Raw genomic sequence first — 14,344 nt, forward strand, 5'->3', positions numbered from 1 at the left:
GTGGCGCTGCCTCTGGCACCCCCGAGGGAAGGCAGGCCAGTGGAAGGAGGGCAGAGGTTCGCAACCCCACCTCCAAACCTCACAGCGCCTAGCTGCCCCGGAGGTGGCTCCGCAGCCCAAGGGAACCGACGCCCCCGGGCCGGCTGCCTGCTCCCCCAGCCAGCCCCACCCCCAATCCTTCCGGCGCCCCAGCGCCCACCCACCCGGGTGCAGGAGTGGGAGGGTGCCGCGTGGGCAGCCGGAGCAACAGGCGTGGGAGCAGCGCTCCTCGCACTTCCTGGCTCCTGAAGGCTCGGTCGCGTCCCTCTTACCTTCGGCGAAGCGAGCCCCGGGCCCCGCACCCCGCGCCTCGCGCGCGTGAGGAAGCTGAGGCCGGGAGCCGGGGGCCGCGGAGACGCCGAGCACCCAGCAGCGCGGGGAAGCGCCCAGCAGCCGCGGCTCGCGCCGCTCCTCCTCGTCGGCGAAGTCTCTCTCGCTCCCTCCCTGGCTCGGTCCGCTCGTGCGTCTGTCTGTCCGTGGGGCCCTCCCTCCGCCGCCGCCGCCGCTCCAGCCCCGGCTCAGCAGCGCGTTCCCTCCCCGCCTCGCCGCTCCGCTCTCGGGCTCGCGGGCTCGCGGGCTCCCTCGCTCGCGCCCTGCCCCCGCCGCTGCTGGCGCCGCGCGGAGAGGAGCCCGGCGGGCCACCGGCTGCCTGGCGAGGTCCCTCTCCCGAAGCGGGAGGCGGTGGGGGCGCGGCGCGGGCGGGGCGGAGAGGAGAGTCCGGGGGAGGCGGCGAGGCTGCGCCCTCGTCTCGCTACCGATTCCCGGCGGCCGACCGGCTCCAGGCCGAGCTCGAGAGCGCGGGGCCGCCAGGCAGCGGAGGGAGAGATGAGGAGGACCCGGAGGCTCGCCGCGGGAGGGTGCCCAGGGCGAGGGCGTGCTAGGGGGAGTGACTCCCCGTGAGAGGGTGTGTGTGTGTGTGTGTGCGTGTGTGTGTGTGTAGAGGGGCGCGCGTAAGCGAGGGTGGGGGGCAGGGAGACGAGGCAGAGCCTGGTGCGTCTCCCCAGGCCACTGGAGGAATCCTAGGGTGTGCCTGGAGGTGGTGGAGTGTGCCGACGCGGGTGTTACCGCGTGTGCCAGCGAGGGTGGGCCGGGGGTGAGCGTGGCAAGGTGAGCGCGGCCTGGGGGTGGGGGCGGAGCGGGGAGAAGGCGTGAGTGTGAGCTCGGGGGCGTGTGTGCTGGGGACCCGGGGAGAGGTGGAAGGGAGCCCCAGTGTGTGCGCGCGTGGGGTGTGTGTGGACCCAGCTGGGTGTCTCTCACCGACTGTCCACGCGACACCAGCACTTGCTTGCGGCCGAGCCCTGCCACCTGGGGAGGTGGAGTCCGACACCGCGCAAGCTTCGTGGCTCGCCGCGGCTCGGAGCTCCGTGGCCGGGGCTGGAGAGGTCTCGGGGGGACACACAATGCCCTTGCCCCATGTAAGAGCCGCTTTCCTTCCAGAGCGCGAAGGGCACGACCCGAAGGTAGGGATTTGCCCTCTTATCCTTCCACGTGTACTCAGTACCCAGACCCAAAAGTCTGGCCTTGGGAGCGTGAACTCTCAACCCAAGTCCGCTCAGTCCCTCGGTCCCTCTCCGAAACCCATGGATTCCCCACTGCCCGATGCCTTGGCCCAGGATGGGGAGCCGGCAGTCGGCACGTGCCTAGAGGGCCGGGCGGATGGAGCCCTGGAGCATCCGGAGAGAGTGGTATACGGCCCAGACTCCTACACTCTCGGCCAATGTACGCAGAGGGTTCAGTCCCCGCGAACCTTGCCAATCCGCGTGACTCCAGCTTTCATTGTGTCCGGAATCCAGAGATCTCGGCCTGGGTACCCGGAATCGCCGGGCGCTCCGGAGGTGAGGCGGCTGTGTGCCTCAGCAGGGACCGGAACGCAGGGCTTGAGCGACCACAGTTCTGGGTGTGAGACAGAGACCGAGGGAAAAGCAAAGTGTGCGGTGAAGGGAAGGGTGTTCTTGAAGGGGGCTGGGAAAGAACATCTCCGAGTCCAAACGGGGCTTCTGGCTTTTGAGAACCCTTGGCCCTTTTCTAGATTAAGGGGTGGGGGGTGAGTCAGTGTGGCCTGAGCCCCTCATTCACCCACTCTCCCCAAAACCCCCTTCAGCTAGTCGTTCTGAAAGGTGTACACTGGCCCTTCAAGAGCTGGGCGTGGGCTCTATTAGCATTTGCCAGGAGTCCCGGAGTGGTGTGGGATTTGCATACTGATTTGCATACAGTAATAATGATTAACAACAGTGCCGCTCCCTGGCAGACAGGGGAAGAATTCAGGGAAGGCCTTGGCACTGCTCCCACCTCCCTGCTCCCATCCCTCGAGGAAGAGCTCATTTTCTCACAACTGCTCTGACCCCTGGGAGTTCCTCAGGCTCTGGGTGGACAGGTCCCGGGAAGGGCAGTTTCCTTCAGCCCTCCACCCCCATGTCCAACTTGGGAGAGTTAAAACCTGGTACTTTATTTCTGCCCAGGTTTGAACTCTTGTGCATTTCCATCTTTGTTTTGCATCTTGCAGGTAGCTCAAGGGCTGAGTCTGCCCCAAAGCTTGGAGGTTTCCAGGAACAGTTAGACTGGGGGGCATCGTCCTCCTCCAGAGAGGTATACTTACGGGACAATTGTGCTCTCTCCTGTGCCTGGTCAGCCCTGTTTGAAGACGGGGCATTGATTCAGAATCCCCCTCCCCCTCCCCCAACACACACACACACCTGGCCCCATTCCTCCCAGGCTCACATCTCATCATTTAAGTAAAGTAGCTATAGACTCTACGCTTCTTTCTGTTGAGAAGATCTAGAAGGAAAATATGAAAGACTTAAATTTCTAGTCTAGGCCCGTGTGGCTTTTATTTACCATCTCTTCTCACAACCAGGTGACTTGGAAAATCAGAGCGAGAGCAAGTGATGGGCAGTAAGGGAGGCCCCTTGACTCTGGCGGCTGAAGGAGCCACTGCCTGGAGATGCTGCCCTCCCATGGGCTCCCTGCCCTCCACTGCATCTTTCCAGCACTGCCTGGCCTCGCCTTTCCCCTCTCTGCCTCTGGCCTGGCCAGGATTCTCAATTGCTTTTCCCCCATGACACGGCCGCTTTTCCTTTAACTCTCAGCTTCTATTTAAAAAGCTAATTTGGGAGCTTGTCGATGCTCCCAATTCAGATATTTTAAATAGGAACTGAAAGTTAGGAGCTGCCAGGGCACTAGAATTCTTTCCCTTGCCACCAGTACAGCTAAGGCATTTGTTCAGTCAATCTGCTGGCCCTGGCTGTGTGTGTGTTGGAGAGAGAGAGAGAGAGAGAGACAGAGAGAGACAGAGAGAGAGACAGAGAGAGAGAGAGAGAGAGAGAGAGAGCGCACACACGTGAGCTCAGGGTGTATTTCAGGCTATCTTTTCTATTTAAAGATGGTGCTCCTATGGATGACTGTGCTCTGTGTGTGTGTGTCCTTTCCAAGCTGTGCACACATGAGGATTCTTCTTTAGTCCCGTGGCTCTGGCCGCTATTTGCAGAGCTTGTCACCGTGTGGACTGTGGGGGTAAGAGGTAGCCCAATGCCAAGTCCGCAGCCTCCAAGTTTGCTGACTTGCCGGGGCTGGTGTGTCTGTTCGGGGATTTCCCAGGGCTGCTCCGCTCAGGCTCGCTCTTAGAAGCTGTGCCTCAGAGTGTCCGTAAGGGTTGTCCCTATCCTCACTGCTTGTGGCTAGACTACTACACCAATTTGCCCCATGATGAGGTAGGAATTTGGAGGGTGGGACTGCACCTCTGAGGGTTGCCGGCTTTCTGTATTCAGGGTGCTGTGGATCTTGGAGGTAAAAAACAGACTTTGAAGTCAGACTGCCTGGGTTTGAACCTGCCTCTGTTATTTACTAGCTGTGTGATCTTGGGGAAGCTACTTAACCTCTCTGTGCCTTGATTTCCTCATCTCTAAAATAGCAATAAATAGTACTATCTACGTTATAGGGTCTGGTGAAGATAACTAATTATCACGGGTAAAGCACTTAGAACGGTGCCCGGAACATAGGAAGTACAATATAACTGTTGGTTGTTGTTGCTGTTTAAGGCGGGAGTGGTGCCAACAGGAAGTGTGAAGAAATCTGCCTGGAGAGGAAGGTAGAACTGCTGTACGGGACACACAGACACAGGAAGACACACACCTCCGTGCATATAATAATAACGATGCCAGGCCACAGCCCAGGATGGGTCAAGTTCACCTGGTTGAGGTAGTTGATTCCCAGCCCCAAAGAGGGAGACCTCTGATGAGGAATAGAGGAAGAACCACAGGAATGGGAATAAGGAAGGGGCTGGATCATGTCAGAAGCCCATGGGGCATTTCCCGGGGGAAATTTTATGCTGGAGAAGTAAGTAAGGACCCTTGGTACCCATATGGATGCAGCCTCCCTTATTTACCTAACTATGTAAAGCAAAACTTTCTGAAACCGGAGCTGCAGTGAGGGACTTAGTAGGGGTGGCCCTTCATTCTGAGTCTCCCTTGGGCTTGGGGTGCTCTGGCTTTGATTCTGCCATTGACTCCTACCCCCTATTCCCACAGCTGGGCATATGAGCATTTACTCAGTGGCCATCAGAGTTTATTTTGCCTCAGTTCCTGGGCAGCTAATCAAGGTACAGAGAGGTTAAGTGGCTTCCTCAAGGTCCCACAGCTGGGGATTCAGGAAGCCACTAACAGGAGGGGGAGTTCTAAAGGACCAAGCATAGGAAGGCTGTCCAAGGGATCCAAAGCAGCATTGCAAATCCTTGGATTGTATCAGGCTTAACATATCAGCATTAAGTTGAGGAGCCGCCATATTCTGGACTCCTTGCTAGTTCTCCAATAATCCCGTACCGTAGATATTATCGCCATTTTATAGATGGGAAAACTGAACATGCATCTCAGGCCGCACACCTAGCGTGAAGCTCTGAACCCTCCCTCTTGCCACTCCCCAGACTGCTGCATTTTTGCTCCTCTGAGAGCAGAGTGGCCCCCTCAGTCAGATAGAGGGTCTGCCCTAAGAGGACGCCTTTGACCTGGCTCTGTTGGCCTCTTCCACCATGTCCTCTGTAGGTTGGGTATGGGGTAGGGGCTCAGTGTGTCCAGGCTAGGGTTGGACCCTCTGAGTTTTCTTCAGGGTAAAATCTTCCTGAGGAATGCCAAAGGCTGGTAATGTCTTGGCTTTCTCTCATTTTCCAAGGTGAGTTGGGTGGTGGTGGCATAAATGCTGAGGAGTTTTGCCCGGTCTCAGAACACCAGGGCTTCACCTGTGGGTATCAGCCCAGATTGCCCAGCTTGGCCAGGCCAGGATGTACTGTCAACACTGGTGGGCCTGATGGCTGAACTCCTACAACCGTCGATGCTTCTGGTCCTTCCTGAGGGAGTGGAGGGAGCCTTACTCCCTGCAGCACTAACCCCATTTGGGAGGCCAGCAGTTGCCTGGGTGGTCATCGCATTAGCCAAGATGCTTAGACCAGTGATGGCAAATGAGAAGTCGTCAAAGTTGGCTCGACAAGTCAGTCCTTCCAGGGGACCAGCTCCGACCCAGGCAGATCGTGGTGGGGCATAGCCCGGCGGGGAGGGCTTCTGCTCATCAGGACCTCCCTCAGAGGGAGATGCTACACGAAGGAAGAGGAAGGGAGGGGAGAAGAAAAGCAAATAGGAGAAGGGGACACAGGCACTGGAAGGAAAAAAGTACTACTCATCTGTTCAGTTTCTTGCTGGTGACAATTTGGAGGAGGTTTGGTAGAGGCTGAAGGTGCAGATCATAGGTGCAGGGACTGTTCTCTTCTTCCCTGGTGGCTCCTTTGGCTTGTGTGCTGATGTTTCCCACAGTTCTGTCCTTCACCTTCTCTGCATCTCCATCTGCCCATTTCCCTGGAGAGTTGACAGGAGGCCCTGGTTTCAAGCTCATTCAGGTGCTGAACGTTGCTTCCTGAGCTCTCCCTGACCCCTAACTATCTACTGTGCATCTCCATCCTTGTGCACAGGCACCCCTCAGCTTCATTTCACCACTCCCCTTCAGCCTTCTGCAAAAGATCGTTTCCTCTAAAAAACCCTGTTCTGACCCTGTCATCTCCTGCTCTTCCTTTCTGGTCTTACCTTCTTCTGCTCACATTTTTCTTTCCAGCATGCAGCCCTTTTCTCTGCTACTTGACCAAATCACATCTTTTCACACTCTCGTGCCTTCGTACATGCTGTACTGTCTTCCATAGATGCCGTCCACCGCTTCCTATTTCCTATTGTCTTCCTAGCAAACTTCCACTCAGCCCCAGACCTTCAATAACCAGCCCAAAGGTCACATAAGACGTATTGGTAAATTTCAGCTCCACACCTCAGAAGGAACTAAGCATTCCCCATTTGGGCTCCCACAGTCCTTCCTGCATACTTCAAATGTAGTTCTTATTATCTTATTACCTTGATTGTTTGCATGGTGGCCTCCCTCTCTGACTTTTAAGCTGTTTAAGGAAGGACCACATCTTAGCCATCTCTGAATGTGCTAGCTCAGTGCTTGGCACATTGCAGATGCTCAAGAACTTTGCATTAGGGATTTATTTTAACTTTCATTCCCATGGTTCCCTTGATTGTGTGTAACTGAGAATATGTGATAAATTTGTCAACTGCTCAGTCTCCAGATTCTATCTGATTGAGCTGAAGCACTGTCATGAGGACAGAGAGAAAGCATGAGGGTGTTCGATTTTTGACTGGTCCTAGATGAAAAGAGCCCCAAAGCCCCCCTCCTCCAGCCTTTTCAGATCTACAAAGAGAACCTCAGTCGACGCTGTCCGCAGAGACCAGGCCAGTGTTCTGCTCTTGAACCAGATTGGTTTTTAGGGAAGTCTTTTCTTTCCTTTCTGGAAGAATGTCAATCACATCCCTAGAATATCACCACCTTGGGAACAGCCAAGATGCCATCAGTTGGAAATGTATCTGGGTTGCCTGCAGCTGTGACTGTGCTCACCATAAAACTCGGCGAGAAGGCTTGTCAAAAACCCGTTAGAGGGCTTCCCTGGTGGCGCAGTGGTTGAGAATCCGCCTGCCGATGCAGGGGACGCGGGTTCGTGCCCCGGTCTGGGAAGATCCCACATGCCGCAGAGCGGCTGGGCCCGTGAGCCATGGCCGCTGAGCCTGCGCGTCCGGAGCCTACGCTCCGCAATGGGAGAGGCCACAACAGTGAGAGGCCCGCGTACCACAAAAAAAAAAAAAAAACCCGTTAGCCAGGGTTTTCCTGATGGTACAGTGGTTAAGAATCCGCCTGCCAATGCAGGGGACACAGGTTCGATCCCTGGTCCGGGAAGATACCACATGCCGCTGAGCAACTAAGCCCGCGCACCACAGCTACTAAAGCCCGCGTGCCTAGAGCCCATGCTCCGCAACAAGAGAAGCCACTGCAATGAGAAGCCCGTGCACCGCAACGAAGAGTAGCCCCCACTTGCCGCAACTAGAGAAAGCCTCCGCGCACAGCAGCGAAGACCCAACGCAGCCAATAAATAAATAAATAACTTTAACAAAAACCCGATGGCCAAAACCTAGGCTTGGCACAAAGAGATGCCAAGACCAAAGCTTGCTGAACTTTAAGTATAAAATTGTGTGTAAACCACCTCAGGAAACCTATGACAATGAAGGTGAGAACATGGGCTCAGGATAGATCTGGCTTCAAATCTTGGCTCTAATTTACAAGCTGTGTGACCCTGGTCAAGTTACTTTACTTCTCTGATCCTCAGTTACCTCACCTGTAAAATGGACTATAGTGATCATCTTGACTCACAGCATTCATGAGGATTGAGTTCGATAATTCATATAACATGTTTCATATGCATTTATAAGTAAAGTATTGGCTGTTATAATAATCTTGTAGTTGACTTTACACATGTTTGAAACTAGAGCTTTTAAGTCTAAGGCACAGCTCTCTCCAGTGCTTGTTTGTGAAGACGTTCAGACAGGTCACTCAGGTTCTTTCCATGTGGTTATTCTTCATACCAAGACTCCAGGAAATGTATGAAATCAGAGAAATTTCTTTCTAAACACTTTTTTCTATTGGCTTCTCCTTCCATTCTGCGGCACCCCATTTCTTCAGCCTTGAGTTTCAAGTGCCTATTTCTCTCCATTCCCTCATCATCAGCAAGAACTGATAAATCATTTAAACTAATGTGTAATTGACTATCCTGTCCAGAGATACAGTATTCACATTTTAACAGGATTATGAAAGCCAAGGTCATGAAATAGAGTGAGTGGGATTTGAGGCTCCATCCAAGTAATGGGGTATGTTTTGGAGGGACAGGAGGCTTCCCAACTCCACAGAATCACTGTCCATTCATAAAATGGGCCACATTGATACAACTATAAGCAACCAGGTGGGCTGTTTCTGAATTTTGCAGCTAGAAAATCAAATCTGTAGCCTTTGCAAGTGTTCTGATGAGAGGATCTGTATACCAGTTTTTTATACCAACATCTTCTTGGTAAACAGACACAGTTCATGAGTGCCAAAGCCCTTGCAGCTCTGCATATCTATGATACTCAGGCTCAAGTTCATTTCTTCTTCAGAGCTCAAGGCTGGGGCTGGGTGTTTCTGCCTCACTGGGTTTGTGGGAGACCCAGGTGCAAAACTGGTAATTGCTTTGATGAGTCAACAAATAAATAAACACAGTCCAGCTACTGTCCCCATACTGCAAGGTCATAAGAGGTTTCTGGATTTCTCTGCAAAGCCTGTTAAAGAAGGATCTTCATGGCCCTTAAAATGTTCTTCATTATGGAAAATTTCAGACATACACAAAAGAAGAGAGAATTGTATAATATATCTCCCATGAACCCACCACTTAGCTTTGATAATTACCAACTCAAGGCCAATCACGTTTTATCTATACCCCTACTCATCACCACTCCTTAATAATTTTGAAGCAAATTCCAGATGTCATGTAGTTCCATCTATAAATATTTCAGTAATTGCACCCTCCTACAGCCATCAAAATCCATCTCTCCAGGGGATAAGATCTCTTCCTCCTACCCCCATGATGCTAAGATCGTTTGGCCAGTACTTGCATCTGTGTCTGAGGGGTAGTCCTTGGGTTTGACAAGCACAAGGGCCACTGAATTCTCTCCAAAGTCTGACCTGCTCCTTGGGGAGAAAGGAGCATGCATAAAATGCCTTGCAGTGATGCTTCCATGTGCAAGCTTTTAGGTGTCAGCAGAGCTGCTGCTCAATAACTAAAATGAGACCCAAACTGAGAGGCAAGAATTATAGTCATGAATCCCAAATGGATTTAACATTTTTCACATGGATTATTTCATTTTGCCTTCACCAATTTTTACTTTACTCTCATCTTACAGATAAGAAAACTAAGGCCTAAGGTCACACATCTAGTAGTTACCTGTGGCAGAGACTGACTAGATGCTAATCAAATTCAGTTCCTCTTTTTCATAGGCGTAGCTACCTTACATTTCCCAGGATCCCTTGAAGTTAGGTTTGGCTGTGTAACTAAGTTCTGGCCAAAGTAGTATAAGTCAGACCCATAAAAAGCATCCAGAGCAATCCTACGTGCGCTCTTCCTTTCTCCACCCACTGGCTGAATGCAGAGAATATTAAGGACCTAGAGGAGGGTGGAGCCACCAGAAGGAAGGATCTTGGGTCTCTGGATGACTGTGTGGGGTAGAGAGCCTTCCTAGCCTTCATTTGTCTATGAAATGAGTGAAAAAAAAAACTTTTATTATGTTAAGCCACTGAACCTTGGGTTTGTATGTTAAAGTAGTAAGCCTACCCTGACCGATACAGTGGAACAGATAGGATTTAAACATTAAGTCTGACTATGCCAGCATTCAAGGCCCTGAGTTCTACCACACTGCCCCCAGACACAAGAAACAAGACTCGCTTACAAGAATTCTCTCACGTGCTCAGCGTCTGGTGGAACTGTCTACAAGGATCTCACATCTTAGATCTCTGCTAATATGGTAGCCATTAAACATGTGGGGCTATTTAAATTAAAACTAAAATTAATTAAAATTTAAAAATCTGTTTTTTCATAGTATTGGTCACATTTCAAGTGCTCCACAGCCACATGTAACTAATGGCTACCACACTGGACAGTACAGATAGAGAAGATTTCCATTGTCACAGAAAGTTCTGGTCTTAGATACACTCAGCTTTCACAATGCATCTCTCCCCAGACCCCCACAGAAAAGCTAGGGGTGCTGCTCATGAGACGACAGAGTGTGGTCTAGCCAGAAAGCAGGTTTCCTCAGGAATGACAGGCTTCTCTCCTCACCCAGACCTTGGGCGTTTGTTTGCTCCTGCCTCCCCCCAGTTAACCCACCGGCTAAATCTGTGACCCTCCTGTACTCAACGGTAACATGCTTTGCTCTGACTTCCTCAAACAGGATGAGCCCTGCCTGTCTCATTGGACTGTGTCTTCTGAGAGCAGGGGTAGCATCTCATTCTCAGCCCAGCACCCGAGCAGCTGCTGAGCATCAGACACCAGGAGACTAGCAGGCGACCCAGGGATGTGCTTCTTGGCCTAGGCTAAGGATAGGCAGGGAGTTTTCCAGAAATGGAAGCCCAACCAAGGAGGCTAGTTCTTTAATCCATTGTCCTCACAGCAGTCAGAGTGATTTTTTTCTAAACACAAGTCCAAACACGTTGCCCTTTGGTTGAAATCCTTCTAGGAATCCCCGTTGCCCTCTGAATTAAGCAGACATAGCTTCATCTGTCTGATGTTGTTGTCGAGGCCTCGTGTTTTCCGCTTTTCCACTTTCTGCTCCTGGACCCTTTGCACTTGTATTCCCGCTGTTTTGGAAGTGCGACAGCTCTCTAAACCCCAGTGTTTGCTCAGACTATTCCTCCCGCGGGAACTCTATCCTGCTTCCCCACCTATGCTTAGCTGAGCCTACGTGGAGGGCTAAGCTTGGAAACACTTCTCCCTGGAGGCCTTACCTGCCCCTCAGCCTGGAACAGTCTTCCCCTGTCTCTCTCCCTTGGCCAACCCTCCCCCCCACCCCCCACCCCCGCCCCCGACCAGCTATAGAACCTCCCACCTTTCCAAGTCTTCCCTGGAGAACAGGAAGGAAATGCTTTCAGATGCTTTAGGAATCCAAAGCAGAGACTGTCTTGCAGAGCTTTTCCCCAAGAGGCTGACCCTTCTGAATCCCTCTGAATTATGAGTCTTGGTCCTTCCTTTTCCTCAGCGCGCGCGCGCGCACACACACACACACACACACACACACACACACACACACACAGGTTTTCCCTCCATTTAATTCCTCTGCAGAGTCACCAGGGAGGCAAGTGGAGCCCTATAAATCTCTCACAAGCTGCAATGCCCGGAGACCTCTGCTCCTTGACCCCAACTAACGACTCAGAACAAATGACACTAAATCCATGGGACATGCCCCACCCCTCCCCCACCTGTCATGGTCTCATCATCTGGAAGGGGACCCTGATACACTACTAGGGTTGGCAGTTAAAATCCAAGCTGGTGCCAAGATGCACCGTGGGTCTTCCCTTCACTGGATTATTTTTATGGGGATTAGAGCGGATAGAAGCAGTGGACTCCAACAGCTGAGACGTCACGATAAATCGCCATAGCGGCTCTTCTATGGCTCATAACTAGTAAATCAAATCTATTGAACAATACATTTACTGAAAATTTAAGAAGTTATTCTTCCATTTTTTTAAGTGTATGTGTTAAATCCTGCCCGGAGTCATAAAGAATGGAGACGGACGGGCTCAGGGTGAAAAAAACAAAAAACAGAACAAAACAAAACAAAACAAAACAAAACCACACACACACACACACACACACACACACACACACACACACACACACACGCTTTAAAAAATTACAAAACTCCTTGTCCTTTGTTGACCAAAGAGTGAATACCCTTTCTTCCTGGGACACTTCTCCCATCCAGACCAACTGGAATCCCCAGAGTGGTAAGCTGTCAACATCGCATGCCTGCCTCCGTTTTGCCAGCCAGGTTCAGTATTAGACGGCTCTCTCTTAGCTACAAATTCTTGAAATGGACAAAATAGGAAACACAGGACAGCCTTCTTAGCGGGTTACAGTGCTGCTTTCAGCAGTGGGATGGTGTTGAGGGAAGTGAGGAGATGCGAGTTACGGACTGGTTTTCCCTAGGAAATTCCTTTTACTTCCCATTCCACCCACGTCAAATGTTAATGAGTTGAGTTGAACTCCCAACTCAAGGTGCAATCTTGCCCAGGACACATGGGGTGAGTGTGCTTATCTGCACCCCCGTCCCACCTAAGTATTAAGAGGGGAGCCCTAGCCTAGAGCTTGGCATTCAATAGACATTTTAATTGAACTGATAGGTCTTTATCCACTGACATTAGTTCAACAAAAACTTCAATTTTTTTAAATTGGAATATAATTGCTTTACAATGTTGTGTTAGTTTCTGCTGTACAAATGAAGTGAATCAGCTACATGTATACATATATCCCCTCCCTCTTGGACCTCCCCCCCCCCCACCCCCGCCTGCAATCCCACCCATCTGGGCCATCACAGAGCACCGAGCTGAGCTTCCTGTGCTTTATACTAGGTTCCCACTAGCTATCTATTTTACACATGGCAGTGTATGTATGTCAATCCTAATCTCCCAGTTTGTCCCATCTCCCCTTCCCCTTGGTGTCCACATGTTCATTCTCTACATCTGCACCTCTATTCTCGCCCTGCAAATAGGTTTATCTGTACCATTTTTCTAGATTCCACGAAGATACGTTAATATACGATATTTGTTTTTCTCTTTCTGACTTACTTCACTCTGTATGACAGATTCTAGGTCCATCAACAACTCTACAAATGACCCAATTTCATCCCTTTTTATAACTGAGTACTATTCCACTGTATATATATACCATATCTTCTTTATCCATTCATCTGCCTTCAGACATTTAGGTTGTTTCCATGTCCTGGCTATTGTAAATAGTGCTGCAATGAACATTGGGGTACATGGGTCCATTTGAATTATGGTTTTCTTAAGGTATATGCCCAGTAGTGGGATTGTTGGGTCATATGGTAGTTCCATTTTTAGTTTTTTAAGGAACCTCCATACTGTTCTCCACAGTAGCTGTATCAATTTACATTCCCACCAACAGTGCAAGAGAGTTTCCTTTTTTCCACACCCTCTCCAGCATTTATTGTTTACAGATTTTTTGATGATGGCCATTGTGACTGGTGTGAGGTGATACCTCACTATAGTTTTAATTTGCATTTCTCTAATAATTAGTGATGTTGATCATCTTTTCATGTGCCTCTTGGCCATCTGTATATCTTCTTTGGAGAGATGTCTATTTAGGTCTTCTGCCCATTTTTTGATTGGGTTGTTTGGTTTTTTGATATTGAGCTGCATGAGCTGTTTGCATATTTTGGAGATTAATCCTTTGTCTGTTGCTTCATATGCAAATATTTTCTCCCATTCTGAGGGTTGTCTTTTCATCTTATTTATGATTTCCTTTGTTGTGCAAAAGCTTTTAAGTTTCATTGGGTCCTATTTGTTTATTTTTGGTTTTATTTTCATTACTCTAGGAGGTGGGTCAAAAAAGATCTTGCTGTGGTTTATGTCAGAGTGTTTTTCCTATGTTTTCCTCTAAGGGTTTTGTAGTGTCTGGTCTTACATTTAGGTCTTTAATCCATTTTGAGTTTATTTTTGTGTATGGTGTTAGGAAGCATTCTAATTTCATTCTTTCATATGTAGCTGTCCAGTTTTCCCATCACCACTTGTTGAAGAGGCTGTCTTTTCTCCATTGTATATTCTTGCCTCCTTTGTCATAGATTAGGTGACCATAGGTGCATGGGTTTATCTCTGGGCTTTCTATTCTGTACAATTGATCTATATTTCTGTTTTTGTGCCAGTACCATACTGTCTTGATTACTCTAGCTTTGTAGTATAGTTTGAAGTCAGGGACAGCTGACACTTCAGAAGAGATTACTACAAGCAACTATATGCCAATAAAATGGACAACCTGGAAGAAACGGACAAATTCTTGGAAAGGTACAATTTTCCAAGATTGAACCAGGAAGAATTAGAAAATATAAACAGACCAATCACAAGTAATGAATTTGAAACTGTAATGAAAAATCTTCCAACAAACAAAAGTCAAAGACCAGATGGCTTCACAGGCAAATTCTATCAAACGTATAGAGAAGAGCTAACACCCATCCTTCTCAAACTCTTCCAAAAAAATTGCAGAGGGAGGAATACTCACAAATTCATTCTACAAGGCCACCATCACCCTGATACCAAAACCAGACCAAGATATCACAAAAAAAGACAATTACAGACCAATATCAATGATGAACATAGATGCAAAGATCCTCAACAAAATACTAGTAGAGAG

General features: G+C 49.8%; 1 protein-coding gene across 2 annotated transcripts in view; it reads right to left on the reverse strand.

Annotated features, from left to right (window-relative positions):
- Nucleotides 1-574, reverse strand: part of KCND3 (potassium voltage-gated channel subfamily D member 3) — a 227,757-nt gene extending 227,183 nt beyond the window's left edge. Inside the window, exon 1 of one of the 2 annotated variants that reach the window (XM_067041871.1) lies at nt 312-574. The gene's annotated coding sequence lies outside the window, so the exon portion shown is untranslated. The remainder of the gene's footprint in view (nt 1-311) is intronic. The other variant, XM_059081789.2, reaches the window with a different exon arrangement.
- Nucleotides 575-14,344: the final 13,770 nt, after the last annotated feature.

This window comes from Kogia breviceps, chromosome 1, assembly GCF_026419965.1.
Source record: "Kogia breviceps isolate mKogBre1 chromosome 1, mKogBre1 haplotype 1, whole genome shotgun sequence".
NCBI lineage: Eukaryota > Metazoa > Chordata > Mammalia > Artiodactyla > Physeteridae > Kogia > Kogia breviceps.